The following is an 11,218-nucleotide window of genomic DNA, read 5'->3' as shown; positions in this document are numbered from 1 at the left end:
GATACTGTGAGGAGTGACCACCTGTACTGGATACTGTGAGGAGTGACAAAGTGTACTCGATACTGTGAGGAGTGACAAGCTGTACTGGAAACTGTGAGGAGGGACCACCTGTAACAGATAATGTGATGAGTGACCACCTATACTAGATACTGTGCGGAGAGTCCGCCTGTGCTGCATATTGTGAGGAGTGAGCACCTGTACTGGATACTGTGAGGAGTGAGCACCTGTATTGGATACTGTGAGGAGTGACAACTTGTACTGGATACAATGAGGAGTGACCACCTGCATTGGATACTGTGAGGAGTGACCACCAAAACTGGTTACTGTGAGGAGTGACCACTTGTATTTAAAACGGTGAGGAGTGACCACCTGTACTGGATACTGTGAGGAGTGACCATCTGTACTGGATACTGTGAGGAGTGACCACATGTACTGGATACAATGAGGAGTGACCACCTGCATTGGATACTGTGAGGAGTCACCACCTATACTGGTTACTGTGAGGAGTGACCACCTGTACTGTCTTCTGTGAGGAGTGACCACCTGTACTGGATATTGTGAGGAATGACCACATGTGCTGGATACTGTGAGGAGTGACCACCTGTACTGGATACTGTGAGGAGTGACCACCTGTAAGGGATTCTGTGAGGAGTGACCACCTGTATGGGATACTTGGAGGAGTGACCATCTGTACTGGATACTGTGAGGAGTGACCACCTGTCCTGGATACTGTGCGGAGTGAACAACTCTACTGGATACTGTGAGGAGTGACCACCTGTACTGGATAACATGAGGAGTGACTACCTGTACTGAATACGGTGATGACTGACCACCTGTACTGGATAGAGTGAGGATTGACCAACTGTACTGGTTACTGTGAGGAGTGGACACCTGTATTGGATACGGTGAGGAATGACTACCTGTACTGGATACTGTGAGGAGTGACCACCTGTACTGTTTTCTGTGAGGAGTGACCACCTGTACTGGATATTGTGAGGAGTGACCACCTGTACTGGATATTGTGAGGAGTGACCACCTGTAAGGGATACTGTGAGGATTGACCACCTGTACTGCATACTGTGAGGAGTGCCCACCTGTATGGGATACTCTGAGGAATGACCACATGTACTGGATACTGTGAGGAGTGACCTCCGGTACAGGATACTGCGAGGAGTGGCCACGTGTACGGGATACTGTGAGGAGTGACCACCTGAACGGGGTACTTTGAGGAGTGACCATATGTACTGGATACTGTGAGGAGTGACCACCTGTACTAGCTACTGTGAGGAGAGACCGCCTGTACTGGATACTGTGAGGAGTGACCACCTGTCCTAGATACTGTGTGGAGTGACCAACTGTACTGGATACTGTGAGGAGTGACCATCTGTACTGGATACTGTAAGGAGTGACCAACTCTAGTGGATTCTGTAAGGAGTGTCCACCTGCACTGTGTTCTGTGATGAGTGAACACCTGTACTGGATACTGTGAGGAGTGACCACCTGTACTGGTTACTGTGAGGAGTGACCACTTGTATTGGATACTGTGCAGAGTGACCACCGGTACTGGATATTGTTAGGAGTGACCACCTGTACTGGATACTGTGAGGAGTGACCACCTGTACTGGATACTGTGAGGAGTGACCACCTGTACGGATACTGTGAGGAGTGACCACCTGTACTTGATACTGTGAGGAGTGACCACCTGTACTGGATACTGTGAGGAGTGACCACCTGTACTGGATACTGTGAGGATTGACCTCCTGTCCTGGATACTGTGATGAGTGACCACCTGTACTGGATACAATGAGGAGTGACCACCTGTATTGGACACTGTGAGGAGTGACCACCTATACTGGATACTGTGAGGAGTGACCACCTGTACTCGATATCGTGAGGACTGACCACTTTTACTTGATACTGAGGGGAGGTTCCAACTGTAGTGGATACTCTGAGGAGAGACGACATGTGCTGGATACTGTGAGGAGTGACCACCTGTAATGGATACTGAGATGAGTGACCACCTGTAGTTGATACTGTGAGGAGTGACCACATGTACTGGATACTGTGAGGAGTGACCACCTGTACTGGATGCTGTGAGGAGTGACCACCTGTACTGGATACTGTGAGGAGTGACATCCTGTACTGGATGTTATGAGGAGTGACCACCTGTGCTGGGTACTGTGAGCAGTGAACACCTGTACTGGATACTGTGAGGAGTGATCACCTTTACTGGATACTGTGAGGAGTGACCACCTGTACTGGATAATGTGAGGAGTGACCACCTGTACTGGATACTGTGATGAGTGACCACCTGTACTGGGTACTGTGAGGAGAGACCACCTGTACTGGATAATGTGAGGAGTGACCACCTGTACTGGATACTGTGAGGAGTGACCACCTGTACTTGATACTGAGAAGACTACCACCTGCACTGGATACTGTGAGGAGTGACCACCTGTACTGGATACGTTGAGGAGTGACCACCTGTACTGGATTCTGTGAGGAGTGACCACCTGTACTGGATACGGTGAGGAGTGACCACCTGTACTGGATCCTGTGAGGAGTGACCACCTGTACTGGGTACTGTGAGGAGTGGCCACCTGTACTGGATAATGTGAGGAGTGACCACCTGTACTGGATACTGTGAGGAGTGACCACCTGTATTGGATACTGTGAGGAGTGACCACCTGTACTGGATACTGTGAGGAGTGACAAAGTGTACTCGATACTGTGAGGAGTGACAACCTGTACTGGAAACTGTGAGGAGGGACCACCTGTACCGGATAATGTGATGAGTGACCACCTATACTAGATACTGTGCGGAGAGTCCGCCTGTGCTGCATATTGTGAGGAGTGAGCACCTGTACTGGATACTGTGAGGAGTGAGCACCTGTATTGGATACTGTGAGGAGTGACCACTTGTACTGGATACAATGAGGAGTGACCACCTGCATTGGATACTGTGAGGAGTGACCACCTATACTGGTTACTGTGAGGAGTGACCACATGTACTGGATACAATGAGGAGTGACCACCTGCATTGGATACTGTGAGGAGTGACCATCTGTACTGGATACTGTGAGGAGTGACCACATGTACTGGATACAATGAGGAGTGACCACCTGCATTGGATACTGTGAGGAGTGACCACCTATACTGGTTACTGTGAGGAGTGACCACCTGTACTGTGTTCTGTGAGGAGTGACCACCTGTACTGGATATTGTGAGGAATGACCACATGTGCTGGATACTGTGAGGAGTGACCACCTATACTGGATACTGTGAGGAGTGACCACCTGTAAGGGATTCTGTGAGGAGTGACCACCTGTATGGGATACTTGGAGGAGTGACCATCTGTACTGGATACTGTGAGGAGTGACCACCTGTCCTGGATACTGTGCGGAGTGAACAACTCTACTGGATACTGTGAGGAGTGACCACCTGTACTGGATAACATGAGGAGTGACTACCTGTACTGAATACGGTGATGACTGACCACCTGTACTGGATAGAGTGAGGATTGACCAACTGTACTGGATACTGTGAGGAGTGACCACCTGTACTGTTTTCTGTGAGGAGTGACGACCTGTACTGGATATTGTGAGGAGTGACCACCTGCACTGGATATTGTGAGGAGGGACCACCTGTACGGGATACTGTGAGGATTGACCACCTGTACTGCATACTGTGAGGAGTGCCCACCTGTATGGGATACTCTGAGGAATGACCACATGTACTGGATACTGTGAGGAGTGACCTCCGGTACAGGATACTGCGAGAAGTGGCCACGTGTACGGGATACTGTGAGGAGTGACCACCTGTACGGGGTACTTTGAGGAGTGACCATATGTACTGGATACTGTGAGGAGTGACCACCTGTACTAGCTACTGTGAGGAGAGACCGCCTGTACTGGATACTGTGAGGAGTGACCACCTGTCCTAGATACTGTGTGGAGTGACCAACTGTACTGGATACTGTGAGGAGTGACCATCTGTACTGGATACTGTAAGGAGTGACCAACTCTAGTGGATTCTGTAAGGAGTCTCCACCTGCACTGTGCTCTGTGATGAGTGAACACCTGTACTGGATACTGTGAGGAGTGAGCACCTGTATTGGATACTGTGAGGAGTGACCACTTGTACTGGATACAATGAGGAGTGACCACCTGCATTGGATACTGTGAGGAGTGACCACCTATACTGGTTACTGTGAGGAGTGACCACTTGTATTTAAAACGGTGAGGAGTGACCACCTGTACTGGATACTGTGAGGAGTGACCATCTGTACTGGATACTGTGAGGAGTGACCACATGTACTGGATACAATGAGGATTGACCACCTGCATTGGATACTGTGAGGAGTGACCACCTATACTGGTTACTGTGAGGAGTGACCACCTGTACTGTGTTCTGTGAGGAGTGACCACCTGTACTGGATATTGCGAGGAATGACCACATGTGCTGGATACTGTGAGGAGTGACCACCTATACTGGATACTGTGAGGAGTGACCACCTGTAAGGGATTCTGTGAGGAGTGACCACCTGTATGGGATACTTGGAGGAGTGACCATCTGTACTGGATACTGTGAGGAGTGACCACCTGTCCTGGATACTGTGCGGAGTGAACATCTCTACTGGATACTGTGAGGAGTGACCACCTGTACTGGATAACATGAGGAGTGACTACCTGTACTGAATACGGTGATGACTGACCACCTGTACTGGATAGAGTGAGGATTGACCAACTGTACTGGTTACTGTGAGGAGTGGACACCTGTATTGGATACGGTGAGGAATGACTACCTGTACTGGATACTGTGAGGAGTGACCACCTGTACTGTTTTCTGTGAGGAGTGACCACCTGTACTGGATATTGTGAGGAGTGACCACCTGCACTGGATATTGTGAGGAGTGACCACCTGTACGGGATACTGTGAGGATTGACCACCTGTACTGCATACTGTGAGGAGTGCCCACCTGTATGGGTACTCTGAGGAATGACCACATGTACTGGATACTGTGAGGAGTGACCTCCGGTACAGGATACTGCGAGGAGTGGCCACGTGTACGGGATACTGTGAGGAGTGACCACCTGTACGGGGTACTTTGAGGAGTGACCATATGTACTGGATACTGTGAGGAGTGACCACCTGTACTAGCTACTGTGAGGAGAGACCGCCTGTACTGGATAGTGTGAGGAGTGACCACCTGTCCTAGATACTGTGTGGAGTGACCAACTGTACTGGATACTGTGAGGAGTGACCATCTGTACTGGATAATGTAAGGAGTGACCAAATCTAGTGGATTCTGTAAGGAGTGTCCACCTGCACTGTGCTCTGTGATGAGTGAACACCTGTACTGGATACTGTGAGGAGTGACCACCTGTACAGGTTACTGTGAGGAGTGACCACTTGTATTGGATACTGTGCAGAGTGACCACCGGTACTGGATATTGTTACGAGTGACCACCTGTACTGGATACTGTGAGGAGTGACCACCTGTACTGGATACTGTGAGGAGTGACCACCTGTACGGATACTGTGAGGAGTGACCACCTGTACTTGATACTGTGAGGAGTGACCACCTGTACTGGATACTGTGAGGAGTGACCACCTGTACTGGATACTGTGAGGAGTGACCACCTGTACTCGATATCCTGAGGACTGACCACTTTTACTTGATACTGTGGGGAGGTTCCAACTGTAGTGGATACTCTGAGGATAGACGACATGTGCTGGATACTGTGAGGAGTGACCACCTGTAATGGATACTGAGAGGAGTGACCACCTGTAGTTGATACTGTGAGGAGTGACCACATGTACTGGATACTGTGAGGAGTGACCGCCTGTACTGGATGCTGTGAGGAGTGACCACCTGTACTGGATACTGTGAGGAGTGACATCCTGTACTGGATGTTATGAGGAGTGACCACCTGTGCTGGGTACTGTGAGCACTGAACACCTGTACTGGATACTGTGAGGAGTGACCACCTTTAATGGACACTGTGAGGAGTGACCAGCTGTACTGGATAATGTGAGGAGTGACCACCTGTATTGGATACTGTGATGAGTGACCACCTGTACTGGGTACTGTGAGGAGAGACCACCTGTACTGGATAATGTGAGGAGTGACCACCTGTAATGGATACTGTGAGGAGTGACCACCTGTATTGGATACTGTGAGGTGTGACCACCTGTACTGGAATCTGTGAGGAGTGACCACCTGTACTGAGTACAGTGAGGAGTGACCACCTGCACTGGATATTTTGAGGAGTGACCACCTGTACTGGATACGATGAGGAGTGACCACCTGTACTGGATGCTGTGAGGAGTGACCACCTGTACTGGATACTGTGAGAGTGACCACCTGTACTGGATAATGTGAGGAGTGAGCACCTGTACTGGATACTCTGAGGAGTGACCACCTGTACTGGATACTGTGAGGAGTGACCACCTGTACTGGATACTGTGAGGAGTGACCACCTGTACTGGATACTGTGAGGAGTGACCACCTGTACTGGATAATGTGAGGAGTGATCACCTGTACAGGATACTGTGCGGAGTGACCAGCTGTACTGGATACTGTGAGGAGTGACCACCTGTACTGGATACTGTGAGGAGTGACCACCTATACTTGATACTGTGAGGAGTGGCCACCTCTACTGGGTAATATGAGGAATGACCACCTGTACTGCATACTGTGAGGAGTGACCACCTGTACTGGACACTGTGATGAGTGACCCCTTGTAATGGATACTGTGAGGGGTGAACACATGTACTGGATACTGTGAGGAGTGACCACCTGCATTGGGTAGTGTGAGGAGTGACCAAATGTACTGGATAATGTGTGGAGTGACCACCTGTACTGGATCCTGTGAGGAGTGACCACCTGTACTGGATACTGTGAGGAGTGACCACCTGTACTGGATACTGAGAAGAGTGACCATCTGTACTGGTTAACATGAGGAGTGACCACCTGCACTGGATACTATGAGGAGTGACCACCTGTACTGTGTTTTGTGAGTGGTGACCACCTGTACTGGATACGGTGAGGACTGCGCACCTGTACTGGATATTGTGAGGAGTGGCCACCTGTACTGGTTACTGTGAGGAGTGACCACCTGTACTTTGTTCTGTGAGGAGTGACCACCTGTAAGCGATACTGTGAGGAGTGACCACCTGTATGTGATATTTTGCGCAGTGACCATCTGTACTGGATACTGTGAGGAGTGACCACCTGTCCTGGATACTGTGCGGAGTGAACAACTCCACTGGATACTGTGAGGAGTGAACACCTGTTTTGGAAACTGTGAAGAGTGACCACCTTTACGGGATAACATTAGGAGAGACCACCTGTACTGGGTACTGTGAGGAGTGACCACCTGTACTGGATACTGTGAGGAGTGACCACCTGTACTGCATACTGTGAGGAGTGACCACCTGTACTGGATACAATGAGGAGTGACCACCTGCATTGGATACTGTGAGGAGTGACCACCTATACTGGTTACTGTGAGGAGTGACCACCTGTACTGTGTTCTGTGAGGAGTGACCACCTGTACTGGATATTGTGAGGAATGACCACATGTGTTGGATACTGTGAGGAGTGACCACCTGTACGGGATACTGTGAGGAGTGACCACCTGTACTGGAAACTGTGAGGAGTGACCACCTGTAAGGGATTCTGTGAGGAGTGACCACCTGTATGGGATACTTGGAGGAGTGACCATCTGTACTGGATACTGTGAGGAGTGACCACCTGTCCAGGACACTGTGCGGAGTGAACAACTCTACTGGATACTGTGAGGAGTGACCACCTGCACTGGATAACATGAGGAGTGACTACCTGTAGTGAATACGGTGATGACTGACCACCTGTACTGGATAGAATGAGGATTGACCAACTGTACTGGTTACTGTGAGGAGTGGACACCTGTATTGGATACGGTGAGGAATGACTACCTGTACAGGATACTGTGAGAGTGACCACCTGTACTGGATAATGTGAGGAGTGAGCACCTGTACTGGATATTGTTAGGAGTGACCACCTGTACTGGATACTGTGAGGAGTGACCACCTGTACGGATACTGTGAGGAGTGACCACCTATACTTGATACTGTGAGGAGTGACCACCTGTACTGGATACTGTGAGAGTGACCACCTGTACTGGGTAATGTGAGGAGTGAGCACCTGTACTGGATACTGTGAGGAGTGACCACCTGTACTGGATACTGTGAGGAGTGACCACTTGTATTGGATGCTGTGAGGAGTGACCACCTGTACTGGATACTGTGAGGAGTGACATCCTGTACTGGATGTTATGAGGAGTGACCACCTGTGCTGGGTACTGTGAGCAGTGAACACCTGTACTGGATGCTGTGAGGAGTGACCACCTTTACTGGATACTGTGAGGAGTGACCAACTGTACTGGATAATGTGAGGAGTGACCACCTGTACTGGAAACTGTGAGGAGAGACCACCTGTACTGGATAATGTGAGGAGTGACCACCTGTAATGGATACTGTGAGGAGTGACCACCTGTATTGGATACTGTGAGGTGTGACCACCTGTACTGGAATCTGTGAGGAGTGACCACCTGTACTGAGTACAGTGAGGAGTGACCACCTGCACTGGATGTTTTGAGGAGTGACCACCTGTACGGGATACGATGAGGAGTGACCACCTGTACTTTGTTCTGTGAGGAGTGACCACCTGTACTGGATACTGTGAGAGTGACCTCCTGTACTGGATAATGTGAGGAGTGAGCACCTGTACTGGATACTGTGAGGAGTGACCACCTGTACTGGATACTGTGAGGAGTGACCACCTGTACTGGATACTGTGAGGAGTGACCACCTGTACTGGATACTGTGAGGAGTGACCACCTGTACTGGATAATGTGAGGAGTGACCACCTGTGCAGGATACTGTGCGGAGTGACCACCTGTACTGGATACTGTGAGGAGTGACCACCTGTACTGGATACTGTGAGGAGTGACCACCTGTACTGGATACAATGAGGAGTGACCACCTGCATTGGATACTGTGAGGAGTGACCACCTATACTGGTTACTGTGAGGATCGACCACCTGTACTGTGTTCTGTGAGGAGTGACCACCTGTACTGGATATTGTGAGGAATGACCACATGTGCTGGATACTGTGAGGAGTGACCACCTGTACGGGATACTGTGAGGAGTGACCACCTGTACTGGATACTGTGAGGAGTGACCACCTGTAAGGGATTCTGTGAGGAGTGACCACTTGTATGGGATACTTGGAGGAGTGACCATCTGTACTGGATACTGTGAGGAGTGACCACCTGTCCAGGACACTGTGCGGAGTGAAAAACTCTACTGGATACTGCGAGGAGTGACCACCTGTACTGGATAACATGAGGAGTGACTACCTGTACTGAATACGGTGATGACTGACCACCTGTACTGGATAGAGTGAGGATTGACCAACTGTACTGGTTACTGTGAGGAGTGGACACCTGTATTGGATACGGTGAGGAATGACTACCTGTACAGGATACTGTGAGAGTGACCACCTGTTCTGGATAATGTGAAGAGTGAGCACCTGTACTGGATACTGTGAGGAGTGACCACTTGTACTGGATACTGTGAGGAGTGACCACCTGTACTGGATACTGTGAGGAGTGACCACCTGTACTGCATACTGTGAGGAGTGACCACCTGTACTGGATAATGTGAGGAGTGAACACCTGTATTGGAAACTGTGAAGAGTGACCACCTTTACGGGATAACATTAGGAGAGACCACCTGTACTGGGTACTGTGAGGAGTGACCACCTGTACTGGATACTGTGAGGAGTGACCACCTGTACTGGATACTGTGAGGAGTGACCACCTGTACTGTGTTTTGTGAGTAGTGACCACCTGTACTGGATACGGTGAGGACTGAGCACCTGTACTGGATATTGTGAGGAGTGGCCACCTGTACTGGTTACTGTGAGGAGTGACCACCTGTACTTTGTTCTGTGAGGAGTGACCACCTGTAAGCGATACTGTGAGGAGTGACCACCTATATGGGATATTTTGCGGAGTGACCATCTGTACTGGATACTGGGAGGAGTGACCAACTGTCCTGGATACTGTGCGGAGTGAACAACTCCACTGGATACTGTGAGGAGTGAACAGCTGTATTGGAATCTGTGAAGAGTGACCACCTTTACGGGATAACATTAGGAGAGACCACCTGTACTGGGTACTGTGAGGAGTGACCACCTGTACTGGGTACTGTGAGGAGTGACCACCTGTACTGGATACTGTGAGGAGTGACCACCTGTACTGGATACAATGAGGAGTAACCACCTGCATTGGATACTGTGAGGAGTGACCACCTATACTGGTTACTGTGAGGATCGACCACCTGTACTGTGTTCTGTGAGGAGTGACCACCTGTACTGGATATTGTGAGGAATGACCACATGTGCTGGATACTGTGAGGAGTGACCACCTGTACGGGATACTGTGAGGAGTGACCACCTGTACTGGATACTGTGAGGAGTGACCACCTGTAAGGGATTCTGTGAGGAGTGACCACTTGTATGGGATACTTGGAGGAGTGACCATCTGTACTGGATACTGTGAGGAGTGACCACCTGTCCAGGACATTGTGCGGAGTGAACAACTCTACTGTATACTGTGAGGAGTGACCACCTGTACTGGATAACATGAGGAGTGACTACCTGTACTGAATACGGTGATGACTGACCACCTGTACTGGATAGAGTGAGGATTGACCAACTGTACTGGTTACTGTGAGGAGTGGACACCTGTATTGGATACGGTGAGGAATGACTACCTGTACAGGATACTGTGAGAGTGACCACCTGTTCTGGATAATGTGAGGAGTGAGCACCTGTACTGGATACTGTGAGGAGTGACTACTTGTACTGGATACTGTGAGGAGTGACCACCTGTACTGGATACTGTGAGGAGTGACCACCTGTACTGGATACTGTGAGGAGTGACCACCTGTACTGGATAATGTGAGGAGTGACCACCTGTACAGGATACTGTGCGGTGTGACCACCTGCACTGGATACTGTGAGGAGTGACCACCTGTATTGGATACTGTGAGGAGTGACCGCCTATACTTGATACTGTGAGGAGTGGCCACCTCTACTGGGTAATATGAGGAATGACCACCTGTACTGCATACTGTGAGGAGTGACCACCTGTACTGGACACT

This window comes from Somniosus microcephalus, chromosome 1, assembly GCF_052327205.1.
Source record: "Somniosus microcephalus isolate GS21.2 chromosome 1, FLI_Smic_1.0, whole genome shotgun sequence".
In the NCBI taxonomy this organism is placed as follows: Eukaryota; Metazoa; Chordata; class Chondrichthyes; order Squaliformes; family Somniosidae; genus Somniosus; species Somniosus microcephalus.
The sequence above is the reverse complement of the archived record's forward strand: the minus strand, read 5'-3'. Positions refer to the sequence as shown.